Source organism: Amblyraja radiata, chromosome 21, assembly GCF_010909765.2.
Source record: "Amblyraja radiata isolate CabotCenter1 chromosome 21, sAmbRad1.1.pri, whole genome shotgun sequence".
NCBI lineage: Eukaryota > Metazoa > Chordata > Chondrichthyes > Rajiformes > Rajidae > Amblyraja > Amblyraja radiata.
The window spans coordinates 11,372,493-11,391,881 of record NC_045976.1 but is presented as its reverse complement, the minus strand read 5'-3'; positions in this window follow the sequence as shown (position 1 = coordinate 11,391,881).

Genomic DNA, 19,389 nt, shown 5'->3' with positions numbered 1-19,389 from the left:
TGCGATTAAGAGGCTTATAGATAGTTACATGGAAATGTAGGAAATATGAATCAGTTTAACTTGACATCATGTTCGACACAAACATTGTGGGCAGAAGGGCATGTTCCTGTGCTGCACTATTCTATGTTCTATGTTCTATCTTAAGGAAGGGTGAAATTGGATGAGCGAACATGAGAAACAAGGATAGTAACGGGATTAACAAAGATACCAACTAGTTAGTATCACAAAAATACCAATCTAGAGAGACACGAGGAAGTGCAGATGCTGGAATCTTGAGCAAAACACAAAGTGCTGGAGGAACTCAGCAGGTCAGACAGCATCAATGCAGGGAATAGGCAGATGACAGTTCAGATCTTGATCCTTAGACTGATCGGTTAAACAGGTAGCTTAATACACCACCATTAATTGTTGCAATTGAATGGTAGAATCTGATTTGGGTTTAGGTTTAGATACTGCGGTACAGTGAAAAGCTTTGTTTTGCATGCTACTCAATCAGATCAGATAATACTATACATAAATTCAATCATGTGTAACAATAGGAAGAGCAAAGTAGAATAATTATTAATAGCTGAAAAGTGGGAGCAATGGTCATGAGCTAAGAGTTTAGAGCGAAAATAGTATGAGGAATGGGATAGATGGTGGTGATGATTTAAGGTGGTGGTAAATCTTCAAGTGATAAACAAGGAGGACATATATTGGAAGCAACGGTTTGGAAGGCAGCATAATCAGAAGAGATACATCAGAACTGGAGAAACTGGAAGAATTAGATAGATCTGTGCAGTTAACAGGAAAAGCAATGGAGTAATTTATTGAAAGATAGAAACATAGAAATTAGGTGCAGGAGTAGGCCATTCGGCCCTTCGAGCCTGCACCGCCATTCAATATGATCATGGCTGATCATCCAACTCAGATACAGCATGGAAACAGGCCCTTCGGCCCACCGATCCCATGCTGACCATCGATCACCCGTTCACACTAGTTCTATGTTATCCCACTTTTTCCACCCACTCCCTACAAATTAGGGGCAATTAACAGACGGCAAACCCGCACGTCTTTGGGATGTGGGAAGAAACGGAGCACCCACACGGACAGAACCCGAGGTCAGGATCGAACCCTGGTCCCTGGCGCTGAGAGGCAGCAGCTCTACCAGCTGCACCACTGTGCCACCCTTAATAAAATTACGATCTGTAATTAATATAGCTGTGAGATTCCGCGAGTTAGGCGTAGATAGACGCAAAACGCTGGAGTAACTTAGCGGGTCAGGCAGCATCTCTGCAGAATAGGACAGGTGGTGTTTCAGTTCGAAACCCTTCATACCATTGGATTGTAAGCTGCCTGGTGATAGAACGTTGATTTCGCTAAATTTAAGTAACTCCCGCATTCCCTCCCCCCACCCCCCACCTTCCCCCCCATCCTAGTCAACCTACTAGTTCCATTGTTTACATCCTTGTATCCCTCTCGTTAGCACATCATCCCATTATGGACTCCACCCTTCCTGAGGTCATCTGTTGCCGATCATGTGTACAACATGTTCTGTCTATCTTTGGCATCAACTAGCATCTGCAGTTCCTTCCTACACAGCTAGGTGTAGATATCGGTTGGCATTTTACATCTCAAAATGGCGATGCCCAACTCAAAGAGAGAACAGAAAAGCTTGACCATGCGGAGAAGAGCGTGCCATCAAAGATGGATAAAGGTTCATGAAGTATTCCTTATAGGGAGAGAAAAGATGATGGTCAGCAAAACCAGGTCAAGCAGTAGAATGTTCCAGAGACTGAAGAAGGGTCCTGACCAGAAACATCATCTGTCCATTTCCCTGTGGAGATGCTGCCTGACCCCCTGAGTTACTGTGTGCTTTGTGCTCTAGATTCCAGCCTCTGTAGTCCCTGTCTTCTCGATGTTTCAATCATCCCACGAAGAGAGCAGGATCCTTAACTTACCTTGCCTAGCGATTTGATTACAATTTAAGGCAGAACTGGTAGAGCTGCTGCCTGACAGCACCAGAGATCTGGGTTCGATCCTGTCCTGACCTCAGGTGCTGTCTGTGTGTGGAGTTTGCACGTTCTCTTTGCAACCACATGGGTTTCCTCCGGGTGCTCCGGTTTCTTCCCGCATCCCACAGACGTGAGGGTTTGTAGGTTCACTTTCCCTCTGGGAATTGCCCCTTGTGTGTAGGGAGTGGATGTGGAAGTGGGATAACATAGAACTAGTGTGAACGGGTGATCGATGGTCGGCGTGGACTCAATGGGCCGAAGAGCCTGTTTCCACGTGCTAACTTTCTATCAAAAATCTTTACCATACTATGTTTAGAATGAACAGAATTAGTACCTAAAACAGATATCCATAAATACAAGTATTATATATTGTTAAATATGGTATGCTATAAACCTTTAAACTATTTTCTGGTAATCGATGGTCAGTGTGGACTCGTTGGGCCGAAGGGCCTGTTTGCATGCTGTATCAATAAACTAAAATTCGAATCTCTTTAAAAAAGGCCAGGGAGGATTTAGGGGGAAACGAGCCAAACGGGGCTAGTGTAGATGGGGCATCTTGTTCGGCATGGACGAGTTGGGCTGAAGGGTCTGTTTCTGTGCTGTATGACTCTGTACCCCTCTGGTATTGAGGTCAATTATTGAGCCATTATCACAAGGGATTCAGTCTCCATCCAGGACCGCAAGAAAATGCAGCGACTTGTGGATGCAGCACAGGTCATCACACAAACCAACCTCCCTTCCATTGATTCAATACCTCACGCTGCCTCGGCAAGGCCAGCAGCACAATCAAGGAATAGTCGCACTCTGGCCACTCTCTCTTCTCCCCTCTCCCATCAGGCAAAAGGTTTAGAAGTGTGGAAAGTGTGGAAGTTTCTTCCCAGCTGTTATCAGGCAACTGAATCATCCTACCACAACCAGAGAACAGCGCTGAACTACTATCTACCTCTTTGATGATCCTCGGACTATCCCTGATTGGGCTTTGCTGGCTTTACCTTGCACTAAACATTATTCCCTTATTATGTATCTATGCATTGTAAATGCATTGATTGTAATCATGTATTGTCTTTCTGCTGACTGGTTAGCACACAACAAAAGCTTTTCACTGTACCTCGGTACACGTGACAATAAACTAAAATGAACTGAGACTTTTCCCTCAGAAGTTTAGTTTAGCTTTGTTTAGTTTAAGGATACACAGCATGGAAGCAGGCCCGTCGGCCCACCGAGTCTGTGCTGACCATCGATCACCCGTTCACACTAGTTCTATGGTATCCCACTTCCTCATCCACTCCCCACACACTAGGGACAATTTTACAGAGGACCAATTAACACACAAACCCACACGTCTTTAGGATGTGGGAGGAAACCGGAACACCCGAAGGAAACCCAAGCACAGGGAGAACGTGCAAACTCCACAAACAGACAGCACCGAAGGTCAGGATCGAACCCGGGTCTCTTGCGCTGCGAGGCAGCAGTTCTACCAGCTGCGCCACCGCGAAATAAATCGGACTGATTTACTTGCAATCCCACGATATCCAGGAGAGGGTGCCCTTGTGCCATGTTGGAACAAATCCTTCATTGGAAATTGCCTAATCCTTCAATTGTAACTGATGATAAAATATTGAAGAAATTGCTATATAATATATTACCCTCATGAACAAATGGATGATGGTGAGATTGTGCTATCTCCTGTAGGCTTTGCAATTTACTCCTATGTATGTTGCGGTGAGATTCACTAAGCAAGTGCCATCTCCCTGGTGATTACTTTGTATGGTGTCGAATATTTGTGGTTTGAAAAGATATTGCTTAACAAAAGCAATTTCTTAAAGGACAAAATGTCCTTCTGTAAGGATAAGGACATTGGCAATGTTTCACTGAAAATCAGAGCCATCGTGGGAATTTGATCATAGCAGATAGAATGACTGCTTCAATTTCTAACAATTCAGGCAATGCAGATGATGCTAATAGAACATAGAACAGGACAGCACAGGAACAGGCCCTTCAGCCCACAATGTCCGTGCTGAGCATGGTGCAAGTGAAACTAGTGTCCTCGGTCTGCACGTCACCCATATCCCTCCATTCCCTGCATATCCTAGTCACGGAGTATTGTCGCACAGAAACAGGCCTTTCATCGCAACTTATCCATGCTGACCAAAAGACCCCATCTAAACTCATCCTATTTGCCTGCATTTGGCCCATATCTCTCAAAATGTTTCCTATCCTTTTACCTGTCCAAGTGCTTGTTATTGTACCTGCAAATCCACGTTCCTATCTAAAAACCTCTTAAATGTTACCATGCCTCCGCCACCACCCCTGGCAACGCATTCAAGGCACCCCCCACTCTCTGCGTAAAACCAACTAGTCCCGCACATCTCCTTTAACCTTTGCCCCTCTCACCTTAACGTTACGCCCTCTAGTCATTGACATTTCCACCTTGGGAAAAAGGTTCTGATTTATACCCAATCTATGCCTCTCATAACCTCCGACGTTCCAGGGAAAACAATCTAACCTCCCCTTGTAGCTGATTCCCCCTAATCTAGGCAGCGTTCTGTTAAACCTCTTCTGCACCCTCTCCAAAGCCTCCACATCCTTCCTGTAATGGGAAACCAGAACTGCGTACAATACTCCACTTACTAATAGAGCTGCATCTATAATAGTACAGGTGGGAAGGAGATTGTTTTGGATGAAATGTAAGGGGATGCGATACCCTGGAGGAGCATTGTTGGGGTGAGGGGATACGTGGAAGACAGCTGCAAGCACTAGTAGTGGAGGTGCCTTGTGTCTCAGTGGCCCTACATCCCACTGATCTCAGCATAGCCTCCTCCATGTGTCTGTGGCACATGCCCACACCCCTTCTCCTTTGCCAATTTCCTCCCTCCCATTTCTGGTGGGATTCGCCTCAACGAAACAATTGGTCAGAGAGTCACAGAAATGTCCAGCATGGAAGCAGACGCTTGCATAGTTTAGGAAGGAACTGTGCAGATGCTAGTTTAAACAAAGATCGACACAAAATGCTGGGGTAACTCAGCGGGACAGGCAGCATCTTTGGAGAGAAGGATGTGTGACGTTTCGGGTCGGAAACAGGTCCTTCGGCCCATCAAGTCCGCGCCGACCGGCGATCGTCGTACACTAACACTATCCGACACACTCGGGACAATTTACAATTGACAGAAGCCAATTGGCCGACAAACCTGCATGTCTTTGGAGTGTGGAAGAGGACAGGGGCTCCTGGAGAACATGCACGTGGTCACAGGGAGAACGTACAAACTCCATACAGACAACGCCCATAGTCAGGGTCAAACCCAGGTCTCTGCCGCTGTGAGGCAGCTACTCTACCGCTGCGCCGCCATGCTGGGTATCATGCTGTCCGACACTATCGGCCTTCCTTGCTCCGGTGCGGTTCCTTTGATCTACCGTCTCTCATCTCCAGCCCTCTACCTGTGCAGCCTAGTTCCATCCACCCACCATCCTCCATCCATTACTCGTCCCATCGAAATTTGTTTCAGCATCAATGTTGCTGGGCGGCACAGTGCCGCAGCTGGTAAAGCCGCTGCCCCACAGCGTCAGAGATCCGGGTTCGATCCCCACCTCCGGCGCTGTCTGTCTGTGTGGAGTTTTTTCACATTCTCCTTGTGACCACGTGGGTTTGCTCCGGGTGCTCCGGTTTCTTCCCACATCCCAAAGACATGCGTGTCTGTAGGTTAATTGGCCTCTATAAATTGCCCCTGGAGTGTAGAGAGTGGATGAGGATGAGTGTGAACGGGTGATCAATGGTCAGTGTGGACTCGGTGATCAGAAGGGCCTGTTGCCATGCTGTATCTCTATACTAAACTAAACCACATTCACCGCATTAATATTTCAGAGTGCAGAAATGCCAAAGTATCGATTTCTACCAAGAGGTTCCCAGTGAGATGTTGTTTCTCCCCCGTTATAAACCTGAATCATTCACCAACGGGTGCCCCAGAGTCCCTCCTTTGAGACTCTACATTGACCAATGTCCCAACTCTGGCCTCCCACACACACAGCTCAACTTTGTGCTCTGAGCTTCGTAGATGCATTTTCTGATTAAAATTGACTGAACACAAAGGCACCAGAGGCACACACAGAAATTACCATTTTGTTCATAAGATCACGGCAGTGTGAGATTGCTTGCGGGGAATATTGAGAGCTGAAGAGAATTTCTTCCTCATAATGTGGCAGATTTGAGTTAAAATGAGATGCGTTTCTCAGCTGTGTGACTGTGAAACTACCCGCCCATTTGACAATTCCTACCTTGGAACCATTTATTCTATCCTTGCATTTGCATTCTGGCTGTTGACAAAACTCCCCCTGTAGTGCAAGAGTTATCCAAAGCGATGTTTACAGAGAACTTGGAACATACTGTAGAACAGTACATTACAGGAACAGGCCCTTCGGCCCACAATGTCTGCGCTGAACATGATGCCAAGTTAAACTAATCCTCTCTGCCTGCACGTGATCCATATCCCTCCATGCCCTGCAAGAGTCTAATCTGCCTAAAAGTCTCCTAAACACCACTATGGTATCTGCCTCCACCACCACCCCAGGCAATGCCTTGCCGGCCCCCACCACTCTACGTGTAAAACACCTGCCCCCCACAACTCCATGAAACTTTCCCCCTCTCACCTGATAGCCATGCCTTCTAATATTCGACATTTCCACCCTGTGAAAAAGGTTCTGACTGTCTACCCTATCATAACTTTACAAACTTCTCTCATCTCCCCTCCACCTCTGACATTCCAGAGGAAACAATCCAAGTCTGTCCAACTTCTCCCTGTCGCTGGAACACTCGAATCCCGCCAGCGTTCTGGTCAAGCTCCTCTCGGCTCTCTCCAAAGCTTCTTCATCTTTCCTGTAATGGGGCGACCAGAACTGTACGCCCCTTGCTTTTATTGCTAGCCGATACAAGGGACAGCAAATGCTGGTTTACAAAAATAGATACATAGAAACATAGATACATAGAAAATAGGTGCAGGTGTAGGCTATTCGGCCCATCGAGCCAGCACCGCCATTCAATACAATCATGGCTGATCATCTAAAATCAGTAGCCCGTTCCTGCTTTTTCCCCATATCCCTTGATACCATTAGCCCTAAAGAGCAAAATCTAACTCCATCCAGTGAATTGGCCCCCACTGCCTTCTGTGGGAGAGAATTCCACAGATTCACAACTCTCTGGTTGAAAATGTTTTTCCTCATCTCAGTCCTAAATGGCCTACCCCTTAATCTTCAACTGTGACCCCTGGTTCTGGATTCCCCCAACATGGGGAACATTTGTCCTGCATCTAGCCTGTCCGATCCCGTAAGAATTTTGTACGTTTCTGTACTAAGTGCTGGAGTAACTCAGCGGGTCAAGAAGCATCACTGGAGGACATGGGCATTGCTAGTAATGTACAACATGATGGGTAGGCCCATTGAACCTTCAGCTTTGTACCATAGGTGCAAAAGGCAGCAGAGTTGCACAGCAATGAGACCAGAGCCAAGAGGACTACGTTTTGCAGAGATATTTAGCTTAGTCGATGCAACATGCTGTAACCAATCTATGGGTAGTTGTGTGGATGGGGTTAAGAGTCATCGAGCTGCACAGCAAAGAAACAGGTCCATCAGCCCAATTTGTCCATTCCAGCCAAGTTGGCACATTGGCCTGGACCCATTTGCTTGCATTTGGCCAACCCATCCATATATTTGTCCAAATGCCTTTTCAAAGTCTTAATTATATTCGCTTCTATAGCTTCCTTTAGCAGCTCCTTCCAGATACAGACAACACTGAGCGAAAATGTAATTTAACACCTGTTTAATTTAACACCAGTGTTCTCAGGCTAATCTTCTCACATTAGCTTGAATACGGAGCACGTGTTTGAAATCATAAGTTGGTTTGTCTGCAGTGCAGTATCTGAACTAGGCTCAGGCATTGAGTTGTGAGTCAATCTCTGGATCTTGGTCTATGCTTCAAGGCTAATTGGTTACCAGTAAATAGCACAATATGTCAAAAAAGACACTGAATGCTGGAGTAACCGCGAGTCAGGCAGCATCACTGGAGAACATGAATATGTCATGTTTCAGGTCCAATTTGGATTATCATTTTGTTAAATCAACCAAAAGTTCCAATCACACGGGGTTTGATTTTATATTCAGGAAAGTCCAAAAGCGGTGAAGGAAAATTAAAAATTCCCCCTCCTTCCCGTCTTCCCCGGCCAGTGATGTGATGGACGCAGGGGTCTGGACCAATCGCTGACAAGGTCTCGGACAAATCCTGTCCCCGGAGACGTCATGTCCATTTGGGGGCTTTTCGACATATTGTTCGTTCTGCGTATTGTCCTTTCGGCGTGGAGTCCATTCGGCGTCTCGTCCTTCGACGTCCCGTCCGCAAATGAGTTGAGGCAAGTACTATCGCAATGTTTAAGAAACATTTAGACAGGTACAAGGATAGGATAGGTTTATAGGGATATGGGATAAACACAGGCAGGTGGAACTAGTGTAGATAGGACATGTTGTCCGATTTGGGCCGAAGGGCCTGTTCCCACACTGTATGACCCTGTGACTCTATGAATTACATCATATTCACCAGAGAATATAATGTTTCATCCTGAAGACCAAAGCATCAGCACCAGAAGACTGATGGGTGGCACTGTGGCGCAGCAGTAGAGTTGCTGCCTTATAACGCCAGAGCCCCGGGTCCTGTGTTCAATCCTGACTACGGGTGCTGTCTGTTCGGCGTTTGTAGATCTCCCCGTGACCTGCGTGGGTTTTCTCTGAGATCTTTGGTTTCCTCCCACACTCCAAAGATATACAGGTTTGTAGGTTAATGCTTGTAGGTTAATTGGCTTGGCATGAAATTAAATTGGCCTTAGTGTGTTTAGGATAGTGTTAATATGCGGGGATCACTGGTCGGTGAGGCCTTGGTGGGACGAAGGGCCTGTTTAGAAACATAGAAACATAGAAACATAGAAAATAAGTGCAGGAGGAGGCCATTCGGCCCTTCGAGCCAGCATCGCCATTCATTGTGATCATGGCTGATCGTCCCCAATCAATAACCGGTGCCTGCCTTCTCCCCATATCCCTTGACTCCACTAGCCCCTGGAGCTCTATCTAACTCTCTGTTAAATCCATCCAGTGACCCGGCCTCCACTGCCCTCTGTGGCAGGGAATTCCATAAATTCACAACTCTCTGGGTGAAAACGTTTTTCTCTCACCTCAGTCTTAAATGACCTCCCCTTTAATTCTAAGACTGTGGCCCCTGGTTCTGGACTCGCCCAACATTGGGAACATTTTTCCTGCATCTAGCTTGTCCAGTCCTTTTCTCATTTTATATGTTTCATCCTTCTAAACTCCAGTGAATACAAGTTTCCGTGCTGTATCTCTAAACTAAACTAAACTAAACTAAACAAAACTGAGGGGTGATTTGGTATAAGTGTATAAAATCATCAGAGGAATAGACAGGATAATACAATCTTTTTACCAGGGTAGAGGAAACAAGAACTAGAGGTCAAAGGTTTCAGTTGATATGGGAAAGTTTTAATAGGAACCTGAGGAGCAACTTTATCACACTCAGGGCGATAGGTATATGGAATGAGGTGCCAGATGAAATAGTTTGGGCAGGTATTGTAACAGCATTTACAACACACTTAACAGTGTATGGACAGGAAAGGTGTCAAGGGATAAGGAGCAAACGCGAGCAGGTGGGACCAGTGTAGATGGAGCATGTTGGTCGGCATGGACAGGTTGGGCCAAACGGCCTGTTTCCATGCTGTATGGCTCTATGACTATGACTATGTGCAAAACACAAGCTAATTTTGGTAACTCCTATGTTATTGATTGATTGAAAGGTGCAGTATGGAAACAAGCCCTTCGGCCCACAGAGTCCATGCTAACCATCGATCACCAGGTTACACTTGTCCTATGCTATCCCACTTTCTCATCCACTCCCTTCACACTAGGGGCCACTTAACTTACAAACTCTCACGTCTTTGGGATATGAGAGGAATCCGGAGCACCCGCAGGAAACCCATGCAGTCACAGGGAGAACGTGAAAACTTCACTCACACAGACAGCACTAGGTCAGGATCGGAACCCCGTTATCTGGCTCAGTGAGCCAACAGCTCTACTAATTATTTTGATCTGCTTAATGCCAACAACTGTCGCATATGCTTCTGAACAAGTTCAATGTATAATTGAATATATATTCTGAATAAAAAAATAATATATTAAATAAATATATATACATGCATATACACACACGTATATATATTTATATCTATATATTACTAAAACTCTCATCTTGTCGTGTGTGTCCGTGCATGCGATTCATGCCCTGAATTACGCTAAAACCGTACACGATAGCACTACAATTTTGGACCACCTTATTCACCATTGCCCTGTAGTGTGGTGTTTCAAGTTTTGATCAGATTGATGGTAACCGTTACTAGTTATTCACATTTAAAACTTTTAAAATGTTACCTTTCACTTAACTTTCAGTGTCAAAAATCCAAATCCTTGCTGGTCCTGCCCGCAATAATGTTGCAATCACAGGACACTGAGTCCTGGCAGCATTTTTTTTAAAGTTTAAAATGAAGGAGGGTGAATAAGGGGAAATGAGCCACCCCTGCACAGTTGGGGCCTATGGGTGAGTGGTGGAATATATTGCATTGGGGGAACGGGTTGCGTTGAGGAAATGTGTGTATGGTGGAATAGGCCTCCCGTGGGGGCTATGGGTGAGTGGTGGAATATTGTGATGGGGGAACGGGTTGCGATCCCAGGCCTCCCATGTGACAGGGACCCAACGGGTCCCACTTGGTCTAGTATATATATATATAATATATAATATGAAGCTCCTCTGTACTCGCCAAACCATCCATGTTCTTCCTGTAATGGCACAAACAACTGCACATAATATTTAACTTTTTTTTTTAATGTGCACTATTGGGCTAGAGCTTTATAGATAGCATTTATTTTATTCAGGGTATCATTATCCTGTAGTTTATCAACAGATAAAATTTCAGTTTATCAATCGATGTTCTTGCCAAAGAACCCGCACACCTGAGCACATAAAGCACACAGGACATTAAATCCTTGCATGGATGCACAAAGTGTAAATTGTTGTGCCATCATTTGAAGCAATGGCTAAAGACTTATTCATATTTACTTTTATTCAGTGAGAACCATTGATGAAACATGCGAGGGATTTGCATGGAAGTTGGTTTCTAATTATGACGGGGGATTAAGTTTATGTTTCCGCAGATCTCCTGGCTGCTTCAGTGCCTGTGCCATGTCACATCCGTGAATTAGTTCAGCTACATGACATTCTTTCACTCCGCAGCTTATGGGATGCACTTTTCTAAGAATGCCATCAGCGGTCAAAAGGGAATATCAATAAGTAAAACGCACAGGGAAAAAATAAATCCTCTCAGAACCTCAAAGTCACTAATCATTCAACTGGGGGAAAAGGCACAAAGTCAGGCAACGGGTCAGGCAGCATCTCTGGAGGACCAGGATGGGCAACGTTTCAGGTCGAGACCCTTCTTCAGAATGAGAGTGTCTGAAGTTCTCAGTCTGAAGACGGGCTGAAATGTCACCTGTTCCTTTTCTCCAGAGATGCTGCCTGACCTGCTGCGTTACCCCAGCACTTTGTGTCTATCTTCTGGTAACTGATAGGTGGATACAGGTGGGTTTTGATTTGTGGATGTATCCCTCACCTGTATCAACCTATCACTTGCCAGGCTTTGTCCCGCCCCCATATCTTTTCCAGCTTTCTCCCCCTACTACAATCAAACTGAAGAAGGTTCCCGACACGAAACTGAAGTTACCCCAGCACTTTGTGTCTTTTGTTTCCACCTATCACATGCCAGACATTATCCTGCCCCACGTCTCTTTTCCCATTTTCTCCCCCCTCCCCACTCGAATCAGTCTGAGGATGGCCCTGACCCAAAACGTCGCCTACCCATGTTCTTCAGAGATGCTGCCTGACCAGCTGAGTTACTCCAGCACTTTGAGCTCTTTTATCATAAATGTTTTATTATTATTAATGTTTACTGTTTTCTGAGTCATTCGTAACTGTCACAGTATGTCATGTTGTTACTTGTGCGTGGAGCACCAAGGCAAATTCCTTGTATGTGAATACTTGGCCAATAAACCTACTTACTTACTTTTTTTTGCAAACCGACATCTGCAGTTACTTGTATCAATTATTCATCGCCAATATTTAATCTTTGAAATTTATTTGATAAAATATTCTGGAGCTGAAGGAATGAACGAATGTTCAAGAGAGAATTCTTTTTAATATTAATGAGGCCCTTGATTGAGTTTACCATGATGGGATGAGTTTGAACTGACCAAAGATATTAGTTTTGACTTATCACCGACCCAACGCCTGATGGGCCAGATAGCACATATGGCTAGCTAGTTATTTTAACAGGAAAATACTGGCCATGATCCCCCTGCCTCCTTTTTAGTCTTAACCAGAGCCTGAATTTCTCTCTTCATCCAAGCTTCCTTATGCCCACTTGCCTTGCCCTTCACTCTAACAGGAACATGCATCTCCTGGACTCTAGTCCGCACACTTTTATCTGATCTGTTTCGATAGCATGCAAAACAAAAAGATTTTCTCCATAGCATGTTAATAATAAACCTAAACTTAAACCTAGATGAAAATAATGATGCAAATTTATTAAGTGAACTTAGAGGAGACTATCAAAGAGGAACGGTAGAATGTTATATTTATTCAAGGGTTAAATTAAGGGTTGAAACAAGGAAGGATCCTGCCCCGAAATGTCATCTGTCCATTCCCACCACAGATGCTGCCGGGCTCGCTGAGTTCCTCCAGCACTTTGTGCTTTGCACATGATTCCAGCATCTGCAGAACCTCATGTCTCCATGGAGACAACAGTGTTTAGCTTAAATAAAAGGAATCACAGTGGAAGAGGAATAGAGTGAAATTGGCTGAAAGAAAAGCAGGAAATACATTTTTAAAGAGCAGTTTGTTTTATAGAAAGATGCTGGAAAAATCGAAGGTAGACAAAAATGCTGGAGGAACTCGGCGGGTGAGGCAGCATCTGTGGAGAGAAGGAATAGGCGATGTTTTGGGTCGTGACCCCTCTTCAGACTGATGTCGGGGGGAGGGGGGGGGGAAAGAAAGGAAGAGGTGGAGACAGAAGGCTGTGGGAGAGCTGGTAAGGAGAGGGGGAGGAGGGGAAAGCAAGGACTAACTGAAATTGCAGAAGTCAGTGTTGATACCGCTAGGGTGTAAACCACCCAAGCGAAATATAAGGTGCTGTTCCTCCAATTTGCGCTGGGCCTCACTCTGCATTGGAGGAGGCCCAGGACAGAAAGGTCAGATTTGGAATGGGAGGGGGAGTTGAAGTGCTGAGCCACCGGGAGATCAGGTTGGTTAGTGCAAACTGAACGGAGGTGTTGGGCGACACGATCTCGAGCCTGTGCTTGGTCTCCCTGATGTAGAGAAGTTGACACCTAGAGCAGCGGATGCAATAGATGTGATTTGAGGAGATGCAGGTGAACCTCTGCCTCACCTGGAAAGACTGCTTAGGTCCTTGGATGGAGTCAAGGGTGGAGGTAAAGCGACAAGTGTAGCATTTCCTGCGGTTGCAAGGGAAAGTACCCGGGGAGGGGGTGGTTTGGGTGGGAAGGGACAAATTGACCAGGGAGTTACGGAGGGAACGGTCTCTGTGGAAAGCAGAAAGGGGAGGAGATGGGAAGATGTGGCCAGTGGTAGGATCCCATTGGAGGTAGCGAAAATGTCAGAGAATTATATGTTGTATGCGACGGCTGATAGGGTGGAAGGTGAGGACAAGGGGGATTCTGTCCTTGTTATGAGTGGGGGGGATGGGGAGTAAGAGCGGAGCTGCGGGATATAGAGGAGACCCTGGTCAGAGCCTCATCTATAATAGAAGAGGGGAATCCCCATTCCCTAAAGAACGAGGACATCTCTGATGCCCTGGTCTGGAATACTTCATCCTGGGTGCAGATGCGGCGTAGATGGAGGAATTGAGATTAGGGGATGGAGTCTTGCAGGAAGCAGGGTAGGAAGAAGTGTAGTCCAGATATCTATGGGAGTTGTCGTTTTGGGAGATAAATTGTGACTTTTAACAAAAATATATCACTAGGTGGAGGAAAGATTGTGAGGGTTGATTTGGGAATTTAGGGAGGACCTGAAGTTGAAAGAGAAAACATACGAGAAGTTACCGGTAAATAATCCAGCAAAGGAGAATAATAAAAGATAACAGATAGAGATTGAAGTATGAGGGCAAACTAATGAGGGATTTAAACAACAGACAATAAGACTTGTCTTGACTGTAGGCATTTCACTAAAATGTGTGTTTCCACAACATGAATTGGTTATAAGGCGATTGATAGATTCGGGACCACGACTTAGTGAAATTGTGATTGCAATCAGGAAAACCTATTTAAATCTTGCTCTGAAGGTAATGACAGCCTGTTCTGCTATATCCTATCTTTCTACAACATGTGGTTTCTGAGGAATTATATCATATGATAAGAGAACTATAGTGATGTAAAATAGAAAACATTTTCCCTGAAAGAATGAGATTGCCCTGTGTCTGTGCCAAACATGATGCTAAGTTTAACTTTAGGGTGGCACGGTGGCGTAGCAGTAGAGCTACTGCCTTACAGCGCCAGAGACCTGGGTTCGATCCTGACTATGAGTGCTTGTCTGTGTGTAGTTTGTACGTTCTCCCCTGTGACCAGTGTGGGTTTTCTCCGTGATCTTCGGTTTTTAGGTTGATTATATTGGTATAAATGTAAAATTATCCCTAGTGTGTGTCGGATAGTGTTATGTGAGGGGATCGCTGGTCAGTGTGGACCTGGTGGGCTGAAGGGCCTGTTTCCGTGCAGTATCTCTAAAACTAAAACTAAAACTAATCTCCTCTGCCTACAAGTGATCAATATCCCTCCATTCCCTGCGTATCCATGTGCCTATCCAAAAGCCCCTTAAACACCACTATTAGGTCTGCCTCCACCACCACACCAAGTAGTATGTTCCAGACACCCACCACTCTCAGCATAAAATACTTGCCCACTAGATAACCTTTAAACTTTGACCCTCTGACCTTAAAGCTATGCCCACTGGTATTTGGTTTTTCCATCCAGGGAAATAGGTTCTTGCTGTCCGGACCTCAACCTCTGGCATTCCAGAGAATACAATCCATATCTCTCCAATCTCTCCTTGTATGTTCCAAGTTCTCTGTATACACGACATATCGCTTTGGAATAACTCGCACTACAGGGGGAGTTTTGTCAACAGGCAGAAAGCAAATGCAAGGATAGAATAAATGGTTCCAAAGTAGGAATTGTCAAATGGGCCGGCAGTTTCACAGTCACACAGCTGAGAAACACCTCTCATTACAACACAAATCCGCCACATTATGAGGAAGAAATTCTCGCCAGCTCTCAATACTTCCCGCAAGCAATCTCACGCTGCTGTGATCTTATAAGAACAAAATGGTAATTTCTGTGTGTGCCTCTGGTGCCTTTGTGTTCAGTCAATTTTAATCAGAAAATGCATTTACGAAGCTCAGAGCACAAAGTTGAGCAGTGTGTGTGTGTTAGGCGAGAGTTGGGACATTGGTCAATGTAGAGTCTCAAAGGACTGGAGGGACTCTGGAGCAGCCGTTGGTGAATGATTCAGGTTTATAACGGGAGAGAAACAACATCTCACTGGGAACCTCTTGGTAGAAATCGATACTTTGGCATTTCAGCACTCTGAAATATTAATGCGGTGAATGTGGTTTAGTTTAGTATAGAGATACAGCGTGGCAACAGGCCCTTCTGATCACCGAGTCCACACCGACCATTGATCACCCGTTCACACTCGTTCTACTTTATCCCACTTTCTCATCCACTCTCCACACACGAGGCAGCAATTTACCGAGGGCTAATTAACCTACAAACCTTCACATCTTTGGGATGTGGGAGGAAACCGGAGCACTTGGAAAAGAAACAACATCTCACTGGGAGTCACTTGGTGGAAATCTCTAGATCATAAGATCATTAGTTCACAAGACATAGATGCGGAATTAGTCAACCTGGCCCATCGAGTCTGTACCGCCATTCAATCATGGCTGATCTATTTTATCCTCTCAACTCCATTCTCCTGCATTCTCCCCGTGACCTTTGACACCTTTGCTAATGGAGAACCTATCAATCTCCGCTTTAAAAATACCCAATGACTTGGCCTCCACCGCCGTCTGTGGCAATGAATTATACAGATTCACCACCCTCTGGCTAAAAAAATCCTCCTCATCTGCATTCTAAAGGTACATCCTAAAGGTAGACTGCCAACACTCTGAAGTGTTAATATAGAGAACTCGTGGGATGAATTTGCAGCAGTGCTCCATTAGCTAAGGAAGCCTGGAGCTTACAACATTGTTATCCAAGTTAGGTCCTAACTGAGCCAAGGGAACTCATGTCTTTCATTGGTAGGTTTTGGATGGAGAAGGCATTATTGTCAATAATATTTCTCCCAGCCAATAATATATAACTCGGTGCCCGTGCTTTCAAGGGCGGAACTCGCTATCAAAACATGGGGGGGACGGGGGACACAATCCTTTGTCGGCCGCGCGCGCATGCGCACACTCACACACAAAGATCTTAGCTCACACACCCACGCGCGTGAGGCTTCGGAGGCTCAATCCAGCGCTAAATGCAGCTCAACTGTGCCTGTCTCACCGGGTTAACTAAAGCCCTGTCTGGATACCAGCGCTGCTTCTCCGCGCTGGCCATATTTCCCGCAAGTCCAGGCAGGTTCCCCTGGCGGGACAGGCAGAGTTTAGCTGGGTTTAGCGCTGTTTCTCTGTGCTGGCTGTGGGCCTGGAGGCACAGCTCGCGTCTGACTCCCGACCTCTCTGGCCACCCACGGGGGGGGGCAGTACTCGGAACAGCGCCGGAGAGCCGGCCGGGATCGATCCTGCCTGCGGATGAGGCGCAGGTCTGTGCTACGTCTCCCTCCTACAATCGCCACGCTCTATCCTCAGCCCCCCCCTCCCTCCTCCCTCCTCCCTCCTCCCTCCTCCAATCATCGCGCCCTCGATCAGCAGTCCCACCCCCACTGCCTCGCGGAAAGCGGAGATTTTAAAATCGGGATCACAACATGGGGGGGACGTGTCCCCTCTGGCCCCCCCGGGTTTTCCGCCCCTGCGTGCTTTCACCACTGAGGTAGAACAGCAATAGTTTAAGTCTCCACCAGAGACAATCTGTGAGTAGTTGTGGCCTGATTTTAACCTTTAATCTCCATTCAGGACGGCAAGAAATTCCAGAGAGTTGTTTTCGTATTCTAGACAATCGCACAAACTAACCTCCCTTCCATTTACTGCATCCATGCCTCACGCTGCCTCGGCAAGGCCACCAGCATCATCAAGGACCAGTCTCATCCCGGCCACTCCCCATCAGGCAAAAGGTACAGAAGTATAAGAATGCAGACCTCCAGATTCAGGGACAATTCCCAGCAGTTATCAGGCAACTGAACCGGCTGCTCACCAGCTAGAGAGCAGTCTTGATCTCCCACCCACCCCATTGGAGACCTGCGAACTATCTTTAATCGGACATTACCGGACTTTATCTTGCACTAAACGTTATACCCTTGATCCTGTATCGGTACAATGTAGACTGCTTTATTGCAATCATGTTTAATCTTTTCTCTGACTGGATAGCAGACACCGTGGCGCAGCAGTAGAGTTGCTGCCTTACAGCAAATGCAGCGCCAGAGACCCGGGTTCGATCCCAACTACCGGTACGGAATTTGTACGTTCTCCCCGTGACCTGCGTGGATTTTCTCTGAGATCTTCGGTTTCCTCCCACACTCCAAAGCCATACAGGTTTGCAGGTTAACTGGCTTGGTAAATGTAAGAATTGGCCATAGTGGGTATAGGATAGTGTTAATGGTTGGCACGGGCCCGGTGGGCTGAAGGGCCTGTTTCCTCGCTGTATCTCTAAACTAAACTAAACTAAACTAAACTAAACAAAAAACATTTCACTGTTCGTTGATATACGTGAGAATAGAATGAGAAACAAAACTAAACAGAACTAAACTAAACTAAACTTAAGTAAACTAAATGAAAGTAAACTAAACTAAACTAAAACTTTATTCCATAGATCAAAGACAGGCAGCATCCCCTGGAGAGAAGGAATGGTTTCGGGTCGACACCCTACTTCAGATTTTCTCTCCAGAGATGCTGCCTGTCCTAGGTACACAAAATTGCTGGAGGAACTCAGCGGGTGCAGCAGTATCTATGGAGCGAAGGAAATAGGCGACGTTTCGGGCCGAAACCCGAAACGTCGCCTATTTCCTTCGCTCCATAGATGCTGCTGCACCCGCTGAGTTCCTCCAGCAATTTTGTGTACCTTCGATATTCCAGCATCTGCAGTTCCCTTTTGAACATGCTGCCTGTCCTGCTGAGTTACTCCATCATTTTGTGTCTATCTTTGGTTTAAACCAGCATCTGCAGTTCCTTCCTACATATTCCATAGATCAAAATCAGTTCAATGCTGAGGAAAGTTTGACTTTTGTAGGTACCAACTTCTGTAAGAGACCTGGGAACACAGTCTCTCTTCCCGGAGAAAGGGAAAATATTTCAAGGCATTATTTGGGAAAAGTAAAAGATTGGCAATACGGCTTATTATTCATATGTTGAATCTTGAACTTGAGAGGGGGAGGGGGCAGAGGATGAACATTGAAGAGAATATGATGCAAATGCTGGATAGTGGGAACTAAAGTAGACAGTGTTGGAGACTGGAGCACTCGAGGAACTCCATGTGGATAGGAAAAGGGCAATTACTCTACAAACCCGCATGTCTTTGGGATGTGGGAGGAAACTGGAGCACCTGGAGAAAACCCAAATGGCCTCAGTTCTTGGTTCTTGGTTTCTTGGTCCTCCAAAATATTCCAAATGGAATTTAAACTGGAGGTTTACTCAGAGAATTTAAACTCAGGAAAAAGATGAAATCTCTACACACAGACAGCACCCGAGGTCAGGATCGAACCAGGGTCTCTGGCTCTGTAAGGCATTGGCACTACCCGCTGAGCCACCGTACTGCCACTTAGTGTTGCAATCACCTTGACTTCACAACATTGCACGTCTAACAACGATTCTATATGGTCGCTTTTGATTACAGAAGATTGGAAAGCATTTCAAAGAAATACATTTATGAGCGAGATTTAATAGTAATAAAAATAGTAATAAAAATAGTTTGACACAAAACACACGTGCAACATCAATCCACTACAGTTTGTACCAGAAACAGGAACACCCACCATTCACAGTTATATACAAACTGTGGCATCATTAGAAACATAGAAAAATAGGTGCAGGCGTAGGCCATTCGGGCCAGCACCGCCATTCAATATGATCATGGCTGA